Below are 17,433 nucleotides of genomic sequence, written 5' to 3' on the forward strand. Positions count from 1 at the left end.
AAAATGAAAACTTTGTTTAAACTAAAACCCTTTTTGTGTTTGAAAAAAAACTTATTATAACTTTTCTTTGATTATAAATATTGTATATTAGAAACATATTTTATAATTTGTTTATTTATTTTAAAATTTTAGTGCAATGAAAATATTAAACAGATTTTTCTAACTAAAAACCCCCAAATGTTATCATCGATACAAATGTATAGTGTATACAGTGTACAGTATATATTATTATTGTATAATTACTACTACTGTAATAATAATCACTGTTGTGAATAAATAAACTCAATTTTAAAAGGCTTTTAAAAACTATTGCTGTCATTTGGTTTTTGTATACTTTTAAAATCCTAATCAAAATAAAAGGTCTTTTATTATTATCTTATTTAACATTTTAGTTTCAATAGATATAATATAATATGATATTATATAATACAAGTGTTAGAGGTATATGTCATCGAGTTTTATATGAATAAAGCGATGACTGGTATACTGTATGTGACTTTTAAAATAATTTGTTAATTTACTTATTCATTGCATGTATAATAGTATAATAATATAATTGAAGTTTTCTCAAATCTAAAAGTTTATTTACATGAAAGTTATTTATAAAAGTGAATAACTACTGTGTAAGTCATAAATTTTGTTGATTAAATGCACAGCATCTAAGTTAGTAGTAATTTAGTAGTAATACTTAATTAGAGAGCACAGGGAGTTCAACTCATTTGATCTCTCACTTGTCAAATGACAATCTATAAGTATGATTGAAGGTTAACTAAAAATAATATAACATATATTTGAAACGATAAATATTTTCGAGAATTAAATTACAAATCTATTAATATTATAGTAAATATGATTGTAAATCAATTTTTTTAAAATTCAATGAAGTAGCAGTTATTTTTACTCATTATAATAGGAATTTATTTATTTAGTTTCAGTCATATTTTTTATGCATACATTTATTATTAATTTTTAAGCTAATTTATTAGTTAGACACACACACAAAAATCGTATTTAATGTTGATTTAATACAATCAACTTAACAAAAATTATTAAAAGGTCTTCAATAAACATTTGAATACAATTTTTTGGGGTTTGTTTGAAAAAAATACGAACTGATGTTTTCATTTAGACTTTTTTCTTAGATTTCTTTTTCGTTGGTTTCGTTGTTGTTGTGGTCACTGATTCTTCCTCCTCTTCATCTTCTTCTTCATCTTTTTTCTTGTTATCTTTTTTCTCTTTCTTTCCTTTCTTTTCTTCTTTTGTTTGTTTCTTTTCTTCTTTTTTGTCTTCTGTTGTTTCTTCTTCTTCTTCTTCCTCTTCTCCATCATTACCTTTGTCTCCACCGATAGCTGATTCTATGTTCAACATCTTCAATGGTTTAGTCACTTGCGATTCAAACTTCTTTGGTGTTAGTTTTTCGCTTAATCCTTCCGTATCTAAACCTAATTTATCCAATTGAGATGTTTTTGCAAGTTTTTTGGCAAATTTCATTTTAGACATCGGATCAAACTGTTTAACCATTTGTTTTCCCAATTTATTTACCGGTAACTTAGCCTTAACTTTGCTGATACCTTCTTCGACAGGATTCTCACCAAACAATTTGTCGACAAATGCGTCGGTTATGATCATAACATTTACCAAAACTATTAGACATATTGTAATTTTTTGCATATTTTTTTGTATTTACATAAATTTATTTATATCTATATATATATTCAGATGATAAACTTGAAATATTTAGTCTAATGATAAATTGAAATTATTAGTTTAATTTAATAATTAAAAATTACAGTGTGTAATGAAAACGCCATTATTTTAGTATTATTATTTTTTAATGAAAAATGACATCATTTTAAAACCAGATGAAAAATTTTAATTTAAATTTAATTACATTTTAATACGATTTTATTTAATAAAATAAATATCTATTATTTTTAATACTCTAAATTAACTATACTGTACATTTATTTAATTTTAAAATAGTTTTTATAGTTTTTATTTAAATAATAATAATAATAATAATAAATACATTTATATAAGTAATATTGGGAAGACGAAAGTTGTTTAAATATTAATATAATATATAGAATTATTATTATTTATATATAAAAAAGATAACAAAAATAAAAGGTTTTATTATAATATTAATAATAATAATAATGATTATAGAAAGAGAAAGTGTTTATGAAATGAATAATAAAATGATATATTATTATAATAATGAATAGTTTTATAAAGAGAAAGAGAGGGACATTGAATACAGTTTAATGATAATCTTTTTTTTATATTATTTATCTTTTTTTGTATTGTTAAGATAAACAATAGCATTCAATTATAAACATTTTCAGACAATAAACTAAAATTTTTATGGATGACATGAATCGGAATTCACAAATAATAATTTATTTTATTATATATACATATATAATACATGTTTTTAAAATATACAGTCTATATTTAATTATTAATACTCTATTTATAAATAATTCAAAAAAATAATCTCTAAGCAAAAATAATTGTCAAGTGTTAGAATAGTATATAATAAAATATATTTTTATTTTTTAAACAAAATATTAAAGTATAACGATCAATGAGCTAAATTTATAAATGCAAATATTAATTTATTAAATATTCATTAAATGAAAGTTAACTAATATTATATTAAACAATAAGCAATGTAATAAAAATAAATAAATATAATTTATAAAAATATATTAAAATTGTTTGTAGAAATTCAAGGATAATATAGTATATGTAGTATATATATATATATATATATAATATCATTAAAATAACAACGTGTATATTGAATTAAAAAAATAAAATACAAACAAAAATAAACTTCTAAATAAATTAGTAACTATATGTATATAATTTAAATGTTAACATTAATGATATTTATCATTGTTAAAAAAAATATTTGCACTGTCTCTATAAAATTAATTTTAAACACTTATGATGACCAAATTTAAACATAGTTTTATCTGGCTCATTTGACAAACTTGTTTTAACCAGTTTTTTTGTGATGATGAATTACATATCATATATGTACTGTATTGCAAACATTATTTTTACATTTTTTTGTGCTGCATTAAAAATAAATATATTTTTTGTTTAATAATAAATAATTTTGTATTATTTTTTTTATCCAATGTGATCAACTTCATCATTAAACTATATCTATACTGTATTATTAAATTGTATAAATTATATTTTACAAAAATAAAAATTAATTATGCGTTTCAAGAAATATATTTAGACATTAAATATTTATTTAAATAATCAATCAATTGATTGACATCACTTGAAATAGCCTTCACAACTATTATCTCTACCAAATAAATTGTGTGTATTTTGTGAAAATTATAAAATGAAAATAATTATTGAATTGCTTAAATATACGTTACAGAAAAAAATGTTTGATTTCAAACAACTTTGTGTTTATAAAACTTTATTATTGTTTGTTTAAATGTTGTTTAATTTAATTTTTTTAGTTACTTTCATTTTGTTAATACAATTGTAGTTTTATTATTATTATTATTATTAGTATTTAAGTGTCAAAAATAAATGTTATGAAACCATTTATGGTATTAAAAAGTTATATTTATTAGTAATTTTTTTTAAAAAAAGTTTAGTACCAAAAAAATATTTGAGTTAATTTAAGCATAAAAAACTACTTATGGATTATTATATAATAAATAATATGCAAAACTATTTAAGACAAAACAGTGTTAAGTTAGTAAAGACAAGTTTAATGGTGTTATCATTGTTGACGGCCATAGTCTTTATCATTGACTTCTCACTGAACCGGCAGACACTCTACCAATACTATGAACACGAACTTGAATTAAAGGGAATGGGTGTCAAACTGATTGAACTGTTGGTTACTATTATATTCTGGTTGATACTGTTATTGGTGGTCATCTATACCCTACTGTTTCTCTATGTTATTGTCTACAACAGGTTAACAGCAATTTTGGTGATCACTATATTGAACACTGTTTCAGTGATTTACGGTATGTTTGATGTCAATGAAGTATTGGGTCCGACAGTCATCGATCTGCTACTGGGTATCATACAAGTGCTGTTGGGATATCTTTTAGTATATTTATTGAATTCAATGTCTAAGACAAATATACCCGAAGTAGAAAATAATGTTCAATATTTGGCCGCATAAGTGAAAATACATAAACTTTTCAATAATTATAATAATAAACATATAATAATTTATTTATTATAATTAATCACGAGATTTTCAGTTATAATTATTTTAAAAAAAAGTTTCCCAATAAATTCATAATTTATTGAAATAAAATATAAGTTCACAAAAAATTTATTATATTGTGATGACTAGATTTTAGTCTATCTTTATTATTATATTATTAATAAGACAAGCAGAGAGAACTGACATACGCCATTGCTTTTTACTCCCAATAAAAATTATCATACGTCCGGACCGGTATTTCCGGTGCCGTTTGATACAACTCACTTAACTAATACTCAAAATTATATAATTCGTAAGCATTGGTCGCACATATGCCCTCTGGATTCTGCTTGAATGGGGGTTGTAGCTTCCACCACCTGATTTTTATGGATCAGGAACCAGTATTTGGTAACAGACCACTTATATCATCGACCGTTGGCTAGGCGGCCGGAATCCTATTCTAGTTATTATTCTCAATTACTAATATTAAGTCCACTTACAGGTTACTTATAAAATGATATCTAATGTAAAGTTGTATTATTGGCAATAAAAATGACAGTAATTTAATAAGGTAATAATGATAATCTGGTCGGTCTAAGTGTTGGTATTATAGTAGGTTATCTTATTATCAGGAATTCAATACAACAATACTCAATCTTAATTATCTCAACTTTAAAGCACACAAAGTACCTCAAATAAATCTATATTCTATCTCAATTTCAATAATCCATCCAACAATAAACTCATATACACACAGTATACGTCTATAACTATTCTCAAAAATCAATACAATTCACAAAGAAATTCACTCATATTCTTTAGATACTCACAAAACCTATCTATATTCAACTAATGATTAAAATCTATAACAGAACCAATTATTATTAATAAGACGTAAATCATGGTAGTCGTCTCAGAGTATAAAACAACACTAATCCAAATACTATGGTTAGCCACGGCTGCCGGCCATTTCCTTTAGACCCGCCTGGCTACCTACAAAAGACCACATCAATCGGGTCTATAATCTAAATACATTATATAAATACCCCATGTACCCTGTCCATGACTAACTTGACAAACATTTAATCTATATTAACTCAACTGCTGTTTGCTATATACTATCATTACAACTCAAGTCTTTACCGGATCGGCCGCCAATATTGGTCCAGTGCCTGTCCCAGTAATTGCTAAGGATATATCTATCAACTCTAAATACAGTACAATATCGAGACAATCCCCACACCCATATAAATGTGATGCAATGTCGGCCTGACCCCCGTATTGAACTCATACAGTGCAATGAAAGGACGACCCCCACACCTATATACATGTGATGCAATATTGAATCAATCTCTGTATCAAATCAATCATTTATTTTCATACATATAACCACGTCCGCCATACCCTCATATCTATAAATATGATGCAATGTATGTTCGGTACAATCTAATCCAATCTATCTTCTAATAATCAACTCATTTCTCTAATATAATGGGAATCATAATTCCCAACAAATCACTTAAACAAATTATATATTTGAGTCTTACAAGTGTCACAATCAAGCTAGATTTATTGAATCCCCACTTAACCGCTACATTTCTAAAACTCAACCCGATTTGCGTTTATCCCTGATATTTAACCGAATCAGTTTAAATTACTGATATTACCAATATCAACCGACAATCTAATGTCTAGACTCAAACCATGACTAAACTCGACTCAAATACAATCACTGTTATGTTGTTAATAAAAAACTTATTAATATAAATCATTATCGTCGTATAAATCTATAAATCTATTTCATCCATAAATCTATTACTTCTAATGGTTACCCTGAGAGTAACACTAAACAAGTAATCTGTAATATATTCATATAATTGAAATCAATCATTGCGATATATATGTTTAATAAATAACTAATAACAAGTAAACTAAACACTGTCTAAAATGTAAGTTAAACTATTTGTTATATAATTATAAATAAAATATCTGAATTGAAATAAATCAAATTCGTATCCTAAATCTTATCAAATTAAACAATAGTTAAAACCTAAACTAACCCTAACTATAAAACACATAACCAACAAATCAACTAACCAAACAACCGATTATTCAATCAATCATTTAATCAATCAATTAACTAACTGACTAATTAGTCTTAATTAATAAACAATAGAATAAATATAACTATTAATGCTACATAATAAGTAGACTAAGTCTGACGAACTAAAATAATTGTTATTAAAAGTAAAGCAACTAAAATCTTATATATTAATCCCAATCTAACTTAACCTAATTTAACCTAACCTAACCTATTATTACTTAAATGTATATACTTTATAAGTTAATATATTAAATAATTATTAAAGTAATTCGAATATTAAATAAATCTATACTTAAAATAATTACAACTATTATCTCAATTCTAATTTCAATAAAATATATATCGTATACTACCTGGCCTTCCGGTCAGAGACAAGTATACCTATATCCGTACCTTATTATATATATAAATATATATATATATATCCATATATACAGATATATATACACCAATACCACCTCATACATTCATATTTAATTACCAAATGTTATCAATAAAAAATACCAAAGATTCAATCATTATATAAATAATACTATAATAATTAAATAGTGTTAATACTATCATAGGTCATATAGTCATTGGTCTGTAATAAGTATCAAATACCAATGACTAAGATTTAATAAAATCGATTACTATATTAAATAATCGAAAACCAAATATACAAATTAATATTAAATAATACGTATAGGAACGTATATACACTATATTACAGAAATAATAGACAAACCTATAGGTTGTCCTATAAATATATTTATACACTGTATATTACAGCATACAAACCGTACACACGCTAGCAATATAAAACCTACACCGCGCATACACGTGGGTCATAGCCACCGATGCTAACCAATGATAATAAGTAAAACTCATTATCTACTTATTGAGTTTCATATAACTCAGTTAATACGCGCAAATGCCGTACCGATCGGCACTTCCTAACCCCAGACGCGTGTCTATGTTGACTACAACGTCTATAACCATATTTTACACGGTACGCATAGTCATGCGCATAAACCTAAACCCCAACCTGTATACCTAACATCCTACACTATTGGCTCGAACCATATCGTCGGCCATTTTGAAGACCCCCCACCGGGTTAGTCAAGGCAGAGCAGAGTTACAAGAACTCTACTGGCCCCGACCACCAAGTTTCTGTCGATCCCCCACCGGGTTAGTCAAGGCAGAGCAGAGTTACAAGAACTCTACTGGCCCCGGCCACCAAGTTTCTGTCGATCCCCCACCCAGCCAATCGCCGCAGAGCAGAGTTACAAGAACTCTACTGGCGTCGACCGCCGAGTCTACCAATATACAATCGAATCATCTCAATTGCATTGAACATGTATATTAAACGCTGCGCCCCTGCCCGGCTGCCGTCGGTAATCGGCGCCCGCTGGCTGCTATCTATCTACTGAACAGTCACTAATGCGTAGGACTGGTCTCAGTAACTCAATACTAAACTAATAGAAAGAATACGGTACAACCGCACTACCGGTGCACCGCCACCACCTCACATGCGGTGTAATCGGTGAACCTCGAGTACCGATTCAGTCGGTAGAGCAGGGTTACAAGAATCCTACTGGCCGACCGAAAGGTACGGTGAAACGAATTTGACACATTTAATACATATTATTTAATTGCAACGCTACTCTCTGCCTGCGCCGCCGCCAGAATGGCCGTCGCCCGCATAATCGCTCAATAATTTAAATAAATCATTTGAATAGATTAAAACATTTAATTACTTGACTTAAATTGACTCATCAAACAAAACCATGAAAGAGAAAGATAAGAGACTGGTGTCGCCGTCGTGGATGGCCACCAGTGCCTGATTCTGGAGATGTTCAGAGATAATCGCCACAGTTGAATTGTGATGATGTCTTGAGTTCACTTTAGCATAAATACAGTATTGTAGTATTATAGAGATAACACAATAAAGGTTTGCTAGGCGTGAGTTCGGATAGCAGGCCCAAAACTCTTTAAGGAGACGTGGACGCGGTTAGCAGTCCCAAAAGCTCTTCAATGAGACGTGAACTTGTTTAGCAGTCAACTTAATCGTACTTTTGTGTTGAAATCAGGGGTTTATATACGCGTTTTGAGACATCAATCGATAATAAAAAGCACTATGAAGGCTGAGTATTGATTTTAGATTACTGATGTTATATGTATCCGCCACTGGTAGTTGTCTATGGTTACGAATTCGTAGGCAGCGTACTTTCAGATGATTGACAGGTGAATTGAGTTTAACGTTATGGCAGTTAATTGTGATTTACTGAATTGTTGTTACAATTACAGTAAATTGGTTAAGATGTATGTGTTAGGCTTTGACCGGTGTTTACAATCATATAAAATAAAACTGTGTATTATTTATAACTAAAAAGTTATATTAAAAACAAATTTAAAAGTCGATCAATAAATTTATAAACGGCAACTACTACATAATTAGAATTAGTATCATTAGATAGGTATATCTATGGGGATACCGGCACTTCTTACTATATTTAATTACGATTAATAATTAATGAGATATTGATAAATTAAATTTGTAGTATATATACATACTAAATAATATATTATTGATCATTGTATTGTGAAATTAAAATGGCGGATAAAATAAAAATCAATAATTATAGATAGATACTGAAGACAAAGAAAATTTAAGTGCGCAGATGCCGGCACATTATATATATATATATACAGTTGCAATATATATATATATATATATATATTATTATATTAAAAAGTTTTAAATAACTTATTAAAAAGTTTTAGTTTTGATAATAATAATAGTAATAATAATAATAAATAATAATAATTAATAAAATAATTAATTAGAAGAGAGAGAGATAGAGAGCAGACATACCCTAAATTTAGTAGTAGTAGTAGTAGTAGTAGTAGTAGTCGTCACAATATTATTAATTTTAATAATAATAATAATAATAACTACAACACTAATAGTAATAATGATAATAATACTAATAATAATTATAATAATTATTATAATTATTTATATATAAAAAATAAATATATATATACTATATATATTAAAACTAGTTGTCTCTCTACGAGAGACAACTACACCGATCAGTGCCCAAACACATACTGACAGTGTTGGGACACACAAAGGACTGTTAGGTCCTTTGTGACCCAACATCTGTCCTACAGCCCTCCCTAACAAAGATCTTTGTTAAGGGGGGGTTGTTATATAATTTATATTATATAGTTTGCCTCCCTCTTCGATAGCTTGGACTCCAAGCTCAAGTTCAACCGTCTTCTTCTGTTTTCTTCTATCTTCTTGGTCTCTTACAATCTCTTTCAAGATAATGATTGATTTGTCTTACATTTATATTTAATTAAAGTTTACAATTAAAGTTTTATTTAATAATAATTTATAACTTGATTATTATTAATTATATAATGAATAAGTTTAAATTAAAGAGTCATAAATTATATTATATATTTATGTATTATATTTTGTTAATTATATTAAATAGGTTTACTGTACGTTACAAAAACGTTTACATGACAATATTATCACTTATGATATAATTTCATAAGTGTTACAAATGATTAATTTATAGATATGTTTATTTTATGATTTATATGTTGATTATTTTTATGTAGATTAAAGTTTCATCGATAATATTATAATTGTTTTCAAGTTTAATAATTATATAATAATACGTAAAATGTTAAATATATTGAGATTATATATTTTATAACTATGTGTTTATAATTATGTAAGTATTTGGTCAATAAATAAAAATGATTCAATTAAGTTTTGGTAGATTAAAAGTCTCATAAATAAATTGCTAATTTATTAAGTTTTGGTTATGTATGGTTATAATATGATTATTGGTTATGTTTTAATAATGTACTTATATATATGTATATTGAAAAATATTAAGTTATGTTTGTTAAATATATTAATGGTTATCATAGTTTTATGTTAATAAGAAAAGTTATTTTACTCGACAAGTCCTTCTTTATCTCAATGTCATATATTAAATGAAACAAATATTTAAAATTTTGTGAATTAATAGATTAATGTGTATTGTATTTTAATTAATTCTGAAAAATGATTTGTTTATTACATTTGAAAATAATGCTAGAAAATTGGTGACTCTATATATTTATGTTTAATTATTGTAATTATTTTTTATTTAAATATTAATTTATATGCAAAAATGTATATTAAAGTTAAAAGGTATTTAATATGGTTTTTTTTTGTGTTGTTTTTTCAGTATTTTGTATTTTTTTTTGTGTATTTTTTTTCATATTTTAATTGTAGTTTTCATTCCATTTTAGTAGTTATATATGTTTGTTATAATGTATTACTTAAATTTATAAAATTAATTAGATATATAGCGATAGGTATATTGATTATATTGAAATAATGTTTAGTAGTGTTACTAAATTGTATTGTATGTTTATGAGTATAGAGTAATTATATGGCTTTTCACTAATATAATTAAAGAGTAGATAATAAATTGTATATAAGGTTGTGATTAAGATATTTAAATGTATTGATATGAGAGTATAATTGTGGCTTAAAATGTTTTTTATATTATGTTTTATTTAATTGTTTTTTTTTGTATTTTTTGTTTTATTTTGCAATTTTTATTTAATTTTTAATTGTTATCGGTACGATACAAGATGATTATGACATGATGTTATTTTTCGTCATTAACATTGACAAAGTAGTTTGACAAATTATCATTTTCTACTTTATCAATATTATACGATGCTTCTGGGTCAATGAAATTATAAAATTTTCCTAATAATCTATATTGCCAAACAGCATCGGTCAATGAATTATAAACACTACTCATCGGATGAATTCTCTTGAAATTTGTTTTAATATTTCTTTCTAACTGAGATTCCAAGAGATCGATAAAAGTGTTTTTAATTAATAGAAACAAATTTACGGAAATTTCTTTTCTGTAACAGAAGTACAAAATCTCCATAAAATTTGTAAAATCGATATCATTTAAATGGTTTTCTTTTAAATGATATACAGCTAGGAACAAATCGTTTGGTACGAAAACCTGACTAACTTTTACTGATTTATCATTGAATGATTTGTCATTGCATATCCTACACGCTAAGGATTTAATGCCTAAATGCTCATATAATTCTGTTATTTTTTCATAATTAATGTCACTTTTCTTATAAATGTCTTTTCTAAAGAAATACTTCTCACATAATGAACAGTCCTTAGAGGTAATATGATTGTCGATAAAGGTTTTTGCCCAAACACGTTTAAAGCTATCTTTATGTCGTTTAATTGGACAATAAATCAAACATTTATTAGCTTTTCTAATTGGTTTTAAAGTTTCTGCGTGAGGATGATTAGCACATAAATATTTACATAATGATGGCATACACACATGGACCTGTTCACGATCGGATATTTCTTTAGATAAATGTTTGATCATCACTTTTAACTCATTAAAACGCTGGTTACAATAAACACAAATAAAAGATATTTTATTATTGATTAATTTTTGAGTTTTCTCTAAAAGCGCACGAGTTAAACTTGCTGAATATTTTGGACGACTATATATTGAAATTTGATCCACTTTGTCACATTTATAATATTGTTTAATACATGTGAGAACATAGTTGTTGTCTAATTTATAAGCCAGTGAATATTTTTTAGCCTTTTTATGCGATGTTTTAACTAAAAAGGAAATATCTGGCTTATCAGATGTATTGTCATGTCTACCAAAATCGAACAACTGGTAGTAAGTCGATTCATTGTCGGTTTTCACTTTCACATTTCCGAACTCTTTGTTTCTTTTCAGAGAGTATTTTTGTTTGTATATTTTATTATAATTTTTAATTAATGAAGAAAACATTCGATGTTTTCCAGGTTCTGGTTCTGGACTTGAGCACTTTTCACTAATAGGTTTTGGTTTCACTTTAATTGTATGTGCTTCACACCTACACTGTGATGATGACGAGTGCGGTCTACAATGCTTATACATATTATTTAATGTGTCTATTATTATACACTATTAAATAGTTTAGAGATGTTTTCTTAAGTCTTATCAGTCTCTTAATTTCTCTAACTGTTTGTTGACGAAAGTCAAAATTACCTGTTAGGTCAATAGAATTAATCTTCGTTTTAGTTATTAAATCTATGATAGCCCTGATTCCTGTATTATAGTTAGTTTTAAATGTGTCAAAACGGCTAAATCTTTTAGGTTCATTGTTTGAGAATACTAATGGTACCCAAGTTTTTGCGAGAACATCGTCTAACTCAAGTACTTCAATTTTGGGCATATATCTAATAATATGTCGCAAAAATGAGTAATGAAAGTATCCTCTATTTGATGTGAACACTAGTGTCTTAATGTTCTTTAGATTACGAAAACAATTTGAAGGAATATGTTGTATATAAGCAAAGTGTGCATCAATAATCAATGTCTCTAAATTGCTTAGGTTATCAAATGTAAGCATAAAGTCTATAATATCATAATCTAAAAACAAATGAATGTCAAGATATTTAAGGCGATTGAAACCTGAAAACATTTTATTTAGACTAATAATGTCGCCTGATGTACTAATTGACATAGCATGTAATTCCAATGTATGTAAATTTTTACATTTAGTAAATGAAACATCAAAAAATTGAATTGGAATTGTAGGCTCTGCATAATTGACAACCTTAAGATAGTTTAGTGATTGAGAATATAGCTCAATTATTTGGTTGTTATATAATGCTGTTGAGTCTCTATAATTTAAGGCTAAATGTGTCACTTTAAATGATGTAGGAATTTCCTAGATTAAAATAAATCTGATTATTTTTAATTAAATAACTACCACTTGAATTGGCAATGCAAATTTCGTTGGTCGGGTTGATAAAAGACATATAATAAAATTTTCTACACCAATCATTAAGTAATTTATTTAGAGAAATCTCGTTGATTTTGTATAATTCATCGCATGGGTTGCTATGAATAATAAATATTTTAATTTTATATAATTTAATTAAAACTTTATACGGTAATTTTTCACAGTACATTATTGGAGCGATTTCAATAGATCTAATCATTTTTATATACACAATTACTACTATTATACATCTTAATATATTTACATTCATGTTATATATACAATTTTATAAAAATTTAAGTTAAAAATAGATATATTAATATATTTATTTTTTTTGTTTCTAAACTGCGGTTTTTTTTTAATTTTATATTTTTTAATAACTTTCTTATTTTTTATTAAAATTTAATTATTATATTAAGTTTAATACAAATTATTTTTTATATATAAGTAATACTAATATAAATAGGAATAACATTTGGCAATATGAATGTATGGTCTATAGGTATTTTTTTTTCTTAAATAAATCAAAATACTAGAAAATATTCAGTAGTTATTTAATGTTTTTTGTATATATAATTTTTTTAAAATTAATTAAATTTTTTAAGTAATATTAATCGTACGTAATTGGATCTTATGTTATCATAGTAAATACCATGTAACAAATAATGCAAAGTAGAGTTAGACATTTACAGTACTTAGCTAGAAATAAGTCTGTTGTTTCACTCTAAGTGCATACCCCGCTGACTTCCACCAAATATGTGATGACTAGATTTTAGTCTATCTTTATTATTATATTATTAATAAGACAAGCAGAGAGAACTGACATACGCCATTGCTTTTTACTCCCAATAAAAATTATCATACGTCCGGACCGGTATTTCCGGTGCCGTTTGATACAACTCACTTAACTAATACTCAAAATTATATAATTCGTAAGCATTGGTCGCACATATGCCCTCTGGATTCTGCTTGAATGGGGGTTGTAGCTTCCACCACCTGATTTTTATGGATCAGGAACCAGTATTTGGTAACAGACCACTTATATCATCGACCGTTGGCTAGGCGGCCGGAATCCTATTCTAGTTATTATTCTCAATTACTAATATTAAGTCCACTTACAGGTTACTTATAAAATGATATCTAATGTAAAGTTGTATTATTGGCAATAAAAATGACAGTAATTTAATAAGGTAATAATGATAATCTGGTCGGTCTAAGTGTTGGTATTATAGTAGGTTATCTTATTATCAGGAATTCAATACAACAATACTCAATCTTAATTATCTCAACTTTAAAGCACACAAAGTACCTCAAATAAATCTATATTCTATCTCAATTTCAATAATCCATCCAACAATAAACTCATATACACACAGTATACGTCTATAACTATTCTCAAAAATCAATACAATTCACAAAGAAATTCACTCATATTCTTTAGATACTCACAAAACCTATCTATATTCAACTAATGATTAAAATCTATAACAGAACCAATTATTATTAATAAGACGTAAATCATGGTAGTCGTCTCAGAGTATAAAACAACACTAATCCAAATACTATGGTTAGCCACGGCTGCCGGCCATTTCCTTTAGACCCGCCTGGCTACCTACAAAAGACCACATCAATCGGGTCTATAATCTAAATACATTATATAAATACCCCATGTACCCTGTCCATGACTAACTTGACAAACATTTAATCTATATTAACTCAACTGCTGTTTGCTATATACTATCATTACAACTCAAGTCTTTACCGGATCGGCCGCCAATATTGGTCCAGTGCCTGTCCCAGTAATTGCTAAGGATATATCTATCAACTCTAAATACAGTACAATATCGAGACAATCCCCACACCCATATAAATGTGATGCAATGTCGGCCTGACCCCCGTATTGAACTCATACAGTGCAATGAAAGGACGACCCCCACACCTATATACATGTGATGCAATATTGAATCAATCTCTGTATCAAATCAATCATTTATTTTCATACATATAACCACGTCCGCCATACCCTCATATCTATAAATATGATGCAATGTATGTTCGGTACAATCTAATCCAATCTATCTTCTAATAATCAACTCATTTCTCTAATATAATGGGAATCATAATTCCCAACAAATCACTTAAACAAATTATATATTTGAGTCTTACAAGTGTCACAATCAAGCTAGATTTATTGAATCCCCACTTAACCGCTACATTTCTAAAACTCAACCCGATTTGCGTTTATCCCTGATATTTAACCGAATCAGTTTAAATTACTGATATTACCAATATCAACCGACAATCTAATGTCTAGACTCAAACCATGACTAAACTCGACTCAAATACAATCACTGTTATGTTGTTAATAAAAAACTTATTAATATAAATCATTATCGTCGTATAAATCTATAAATCTATTTCATCCATAAATCTATTACTTCTAATGGTTACCCTGAGAGTAACACTAAACAAGTAATCTGTAATATATTCATATAATTGAAATCAATCATTGCGATATATATGTTTAATAAATAACTAATAACAAGTAAACTAAACACTGTCTAAAATGTAAGTTAAACTATTTGTTATATAATTATAAATAAAATATCTGAATTGAAATAAATCAAATTCGTATCCTAAATCTTATCAAATTAAACAATAGTTAAAACCTAAACTAACCCTAACTATAAAACACATAACCAACAAATCAACTAACCAAACAACCGATTATTCAATCAATCATTTAATCAATCAATTAACTAAYTGACTAATTATTCTGAATTAACAAATAATAGAAGAAATATAACTATCAGTGCCACTTAATAAGTAGTCTAAGTCTGATGAACTAAAATAATGGTTATTAAAAGTAAAACAACTAAAATCTTATATATTAATCCCAATCTAACTTAACCTAATTTAACCTAACCTATTATTACTTAAATGTGTATACTTTATAAATAAATATATTCAATAATCATTATATGTAATTCGAATACTAACTAAATCTATACTTAAAATAATTACAACTATTATCTCAATACTAATTTCGATAAAATATATATCGTATACTACCTGGCCCGTATACCTATATCCGTACCTTATTATATATATATATATATATATAYATGTATATATATACATATATATATACACCAATACCATCTCATACATTCATATTTAATTACCTAACGTTATCAATAAAAAATACCAAAGATTCAATCATTATATAAATAATACTATAATAATTAAATAGTATTAATACTATCATAGGTCATATAGTCATTGGTCTGTAATAAGTATCAAATACTAATGACTAAGATTTAATAAAATCGATTACTATATTAAATAATCGACCAAATATACAAATTAATATTAAATAATACGTATAGGAACGTATATACACTATATTACAGAAATAATAGACAAACCTATAGGTTGTCCTATAAATATATTTATACACTGTATATTACAGCATACAAACCGTACACACGCTAGCAATATAAAACCTACACCGCGCATACACGTGGGTCATAGCCACCGATGCTAACCAATGATAATAAGTAAAACTCATTATCTACTTATTGGGTTTCATATAACTCAGTTAATACGCGCAAATGCCGTACCGATCGGCACTTCCTAACCCCAGACGCGTGTCTATGTTGACTACAACGTCTATAACCATATTTTACACGGTACGCATAGTCATGCGCATAAACCTAAACCCCAACCTGTATACCTAACATCCTACACTATTGGCTCGAACCATATCGTCGGCCATTTTGAAGACCCCCCACCGGGTTAGTCAAGGCAGAGCAGAGTTACAAGAACTCTACTGGCCCCGACCACCAAGTTTCTGTCGATCCCCCACCGGGTTAGTCAAGGCAGAGCAGAGTTACAAGAACTCTACTGGCCCCGGCCACCAAGTTTCTGTCGATCCCCCACCCAGCCAATCGCCGCAGAGCAGAGTTACAAGAACTCTACTGGCGTCGACCGCCGAGTCTACCAATATACAATCGAATCATCTCAATTGCATTGAACATGTATATTAAACGCTGCGCCCCTGCCCGGCTGCCGTCGGTAATCGGCGCCCGCTGGCTGCTATCTATCTACTGAACAGTCACTAATGCGTAGGACTGGTCTCAGTAACTCAATACTAAACTAATAGAAAGAATACGGTACAACCGCACTACCGGTGCACCGCCACCACCTCACATGCGGTGTAATCGGTGAACCTCGAGTACCGATTCAGTCGGTAGAGCAGGGTTACAAGAATCCTACTGGCCGACCGAAA

This window comes from Oppia nitens, unplaced genomic scaffold (genome assembly GCF_028296485.1).
Source record: "Oppia nitens isolate AA-2021 unplaced genomic scaffold, nextdenovo-longstitch-racon4-pilon3 scaffold2_pilon_pilon_pilon, whole genome shotgun sequence".
Lineage (NCBI taxonomy): Eukaryota > Metazoa > Arthropoda > Arachnida > Sarcoptiformes > Oppiidae > Oppia > Oppia nitens.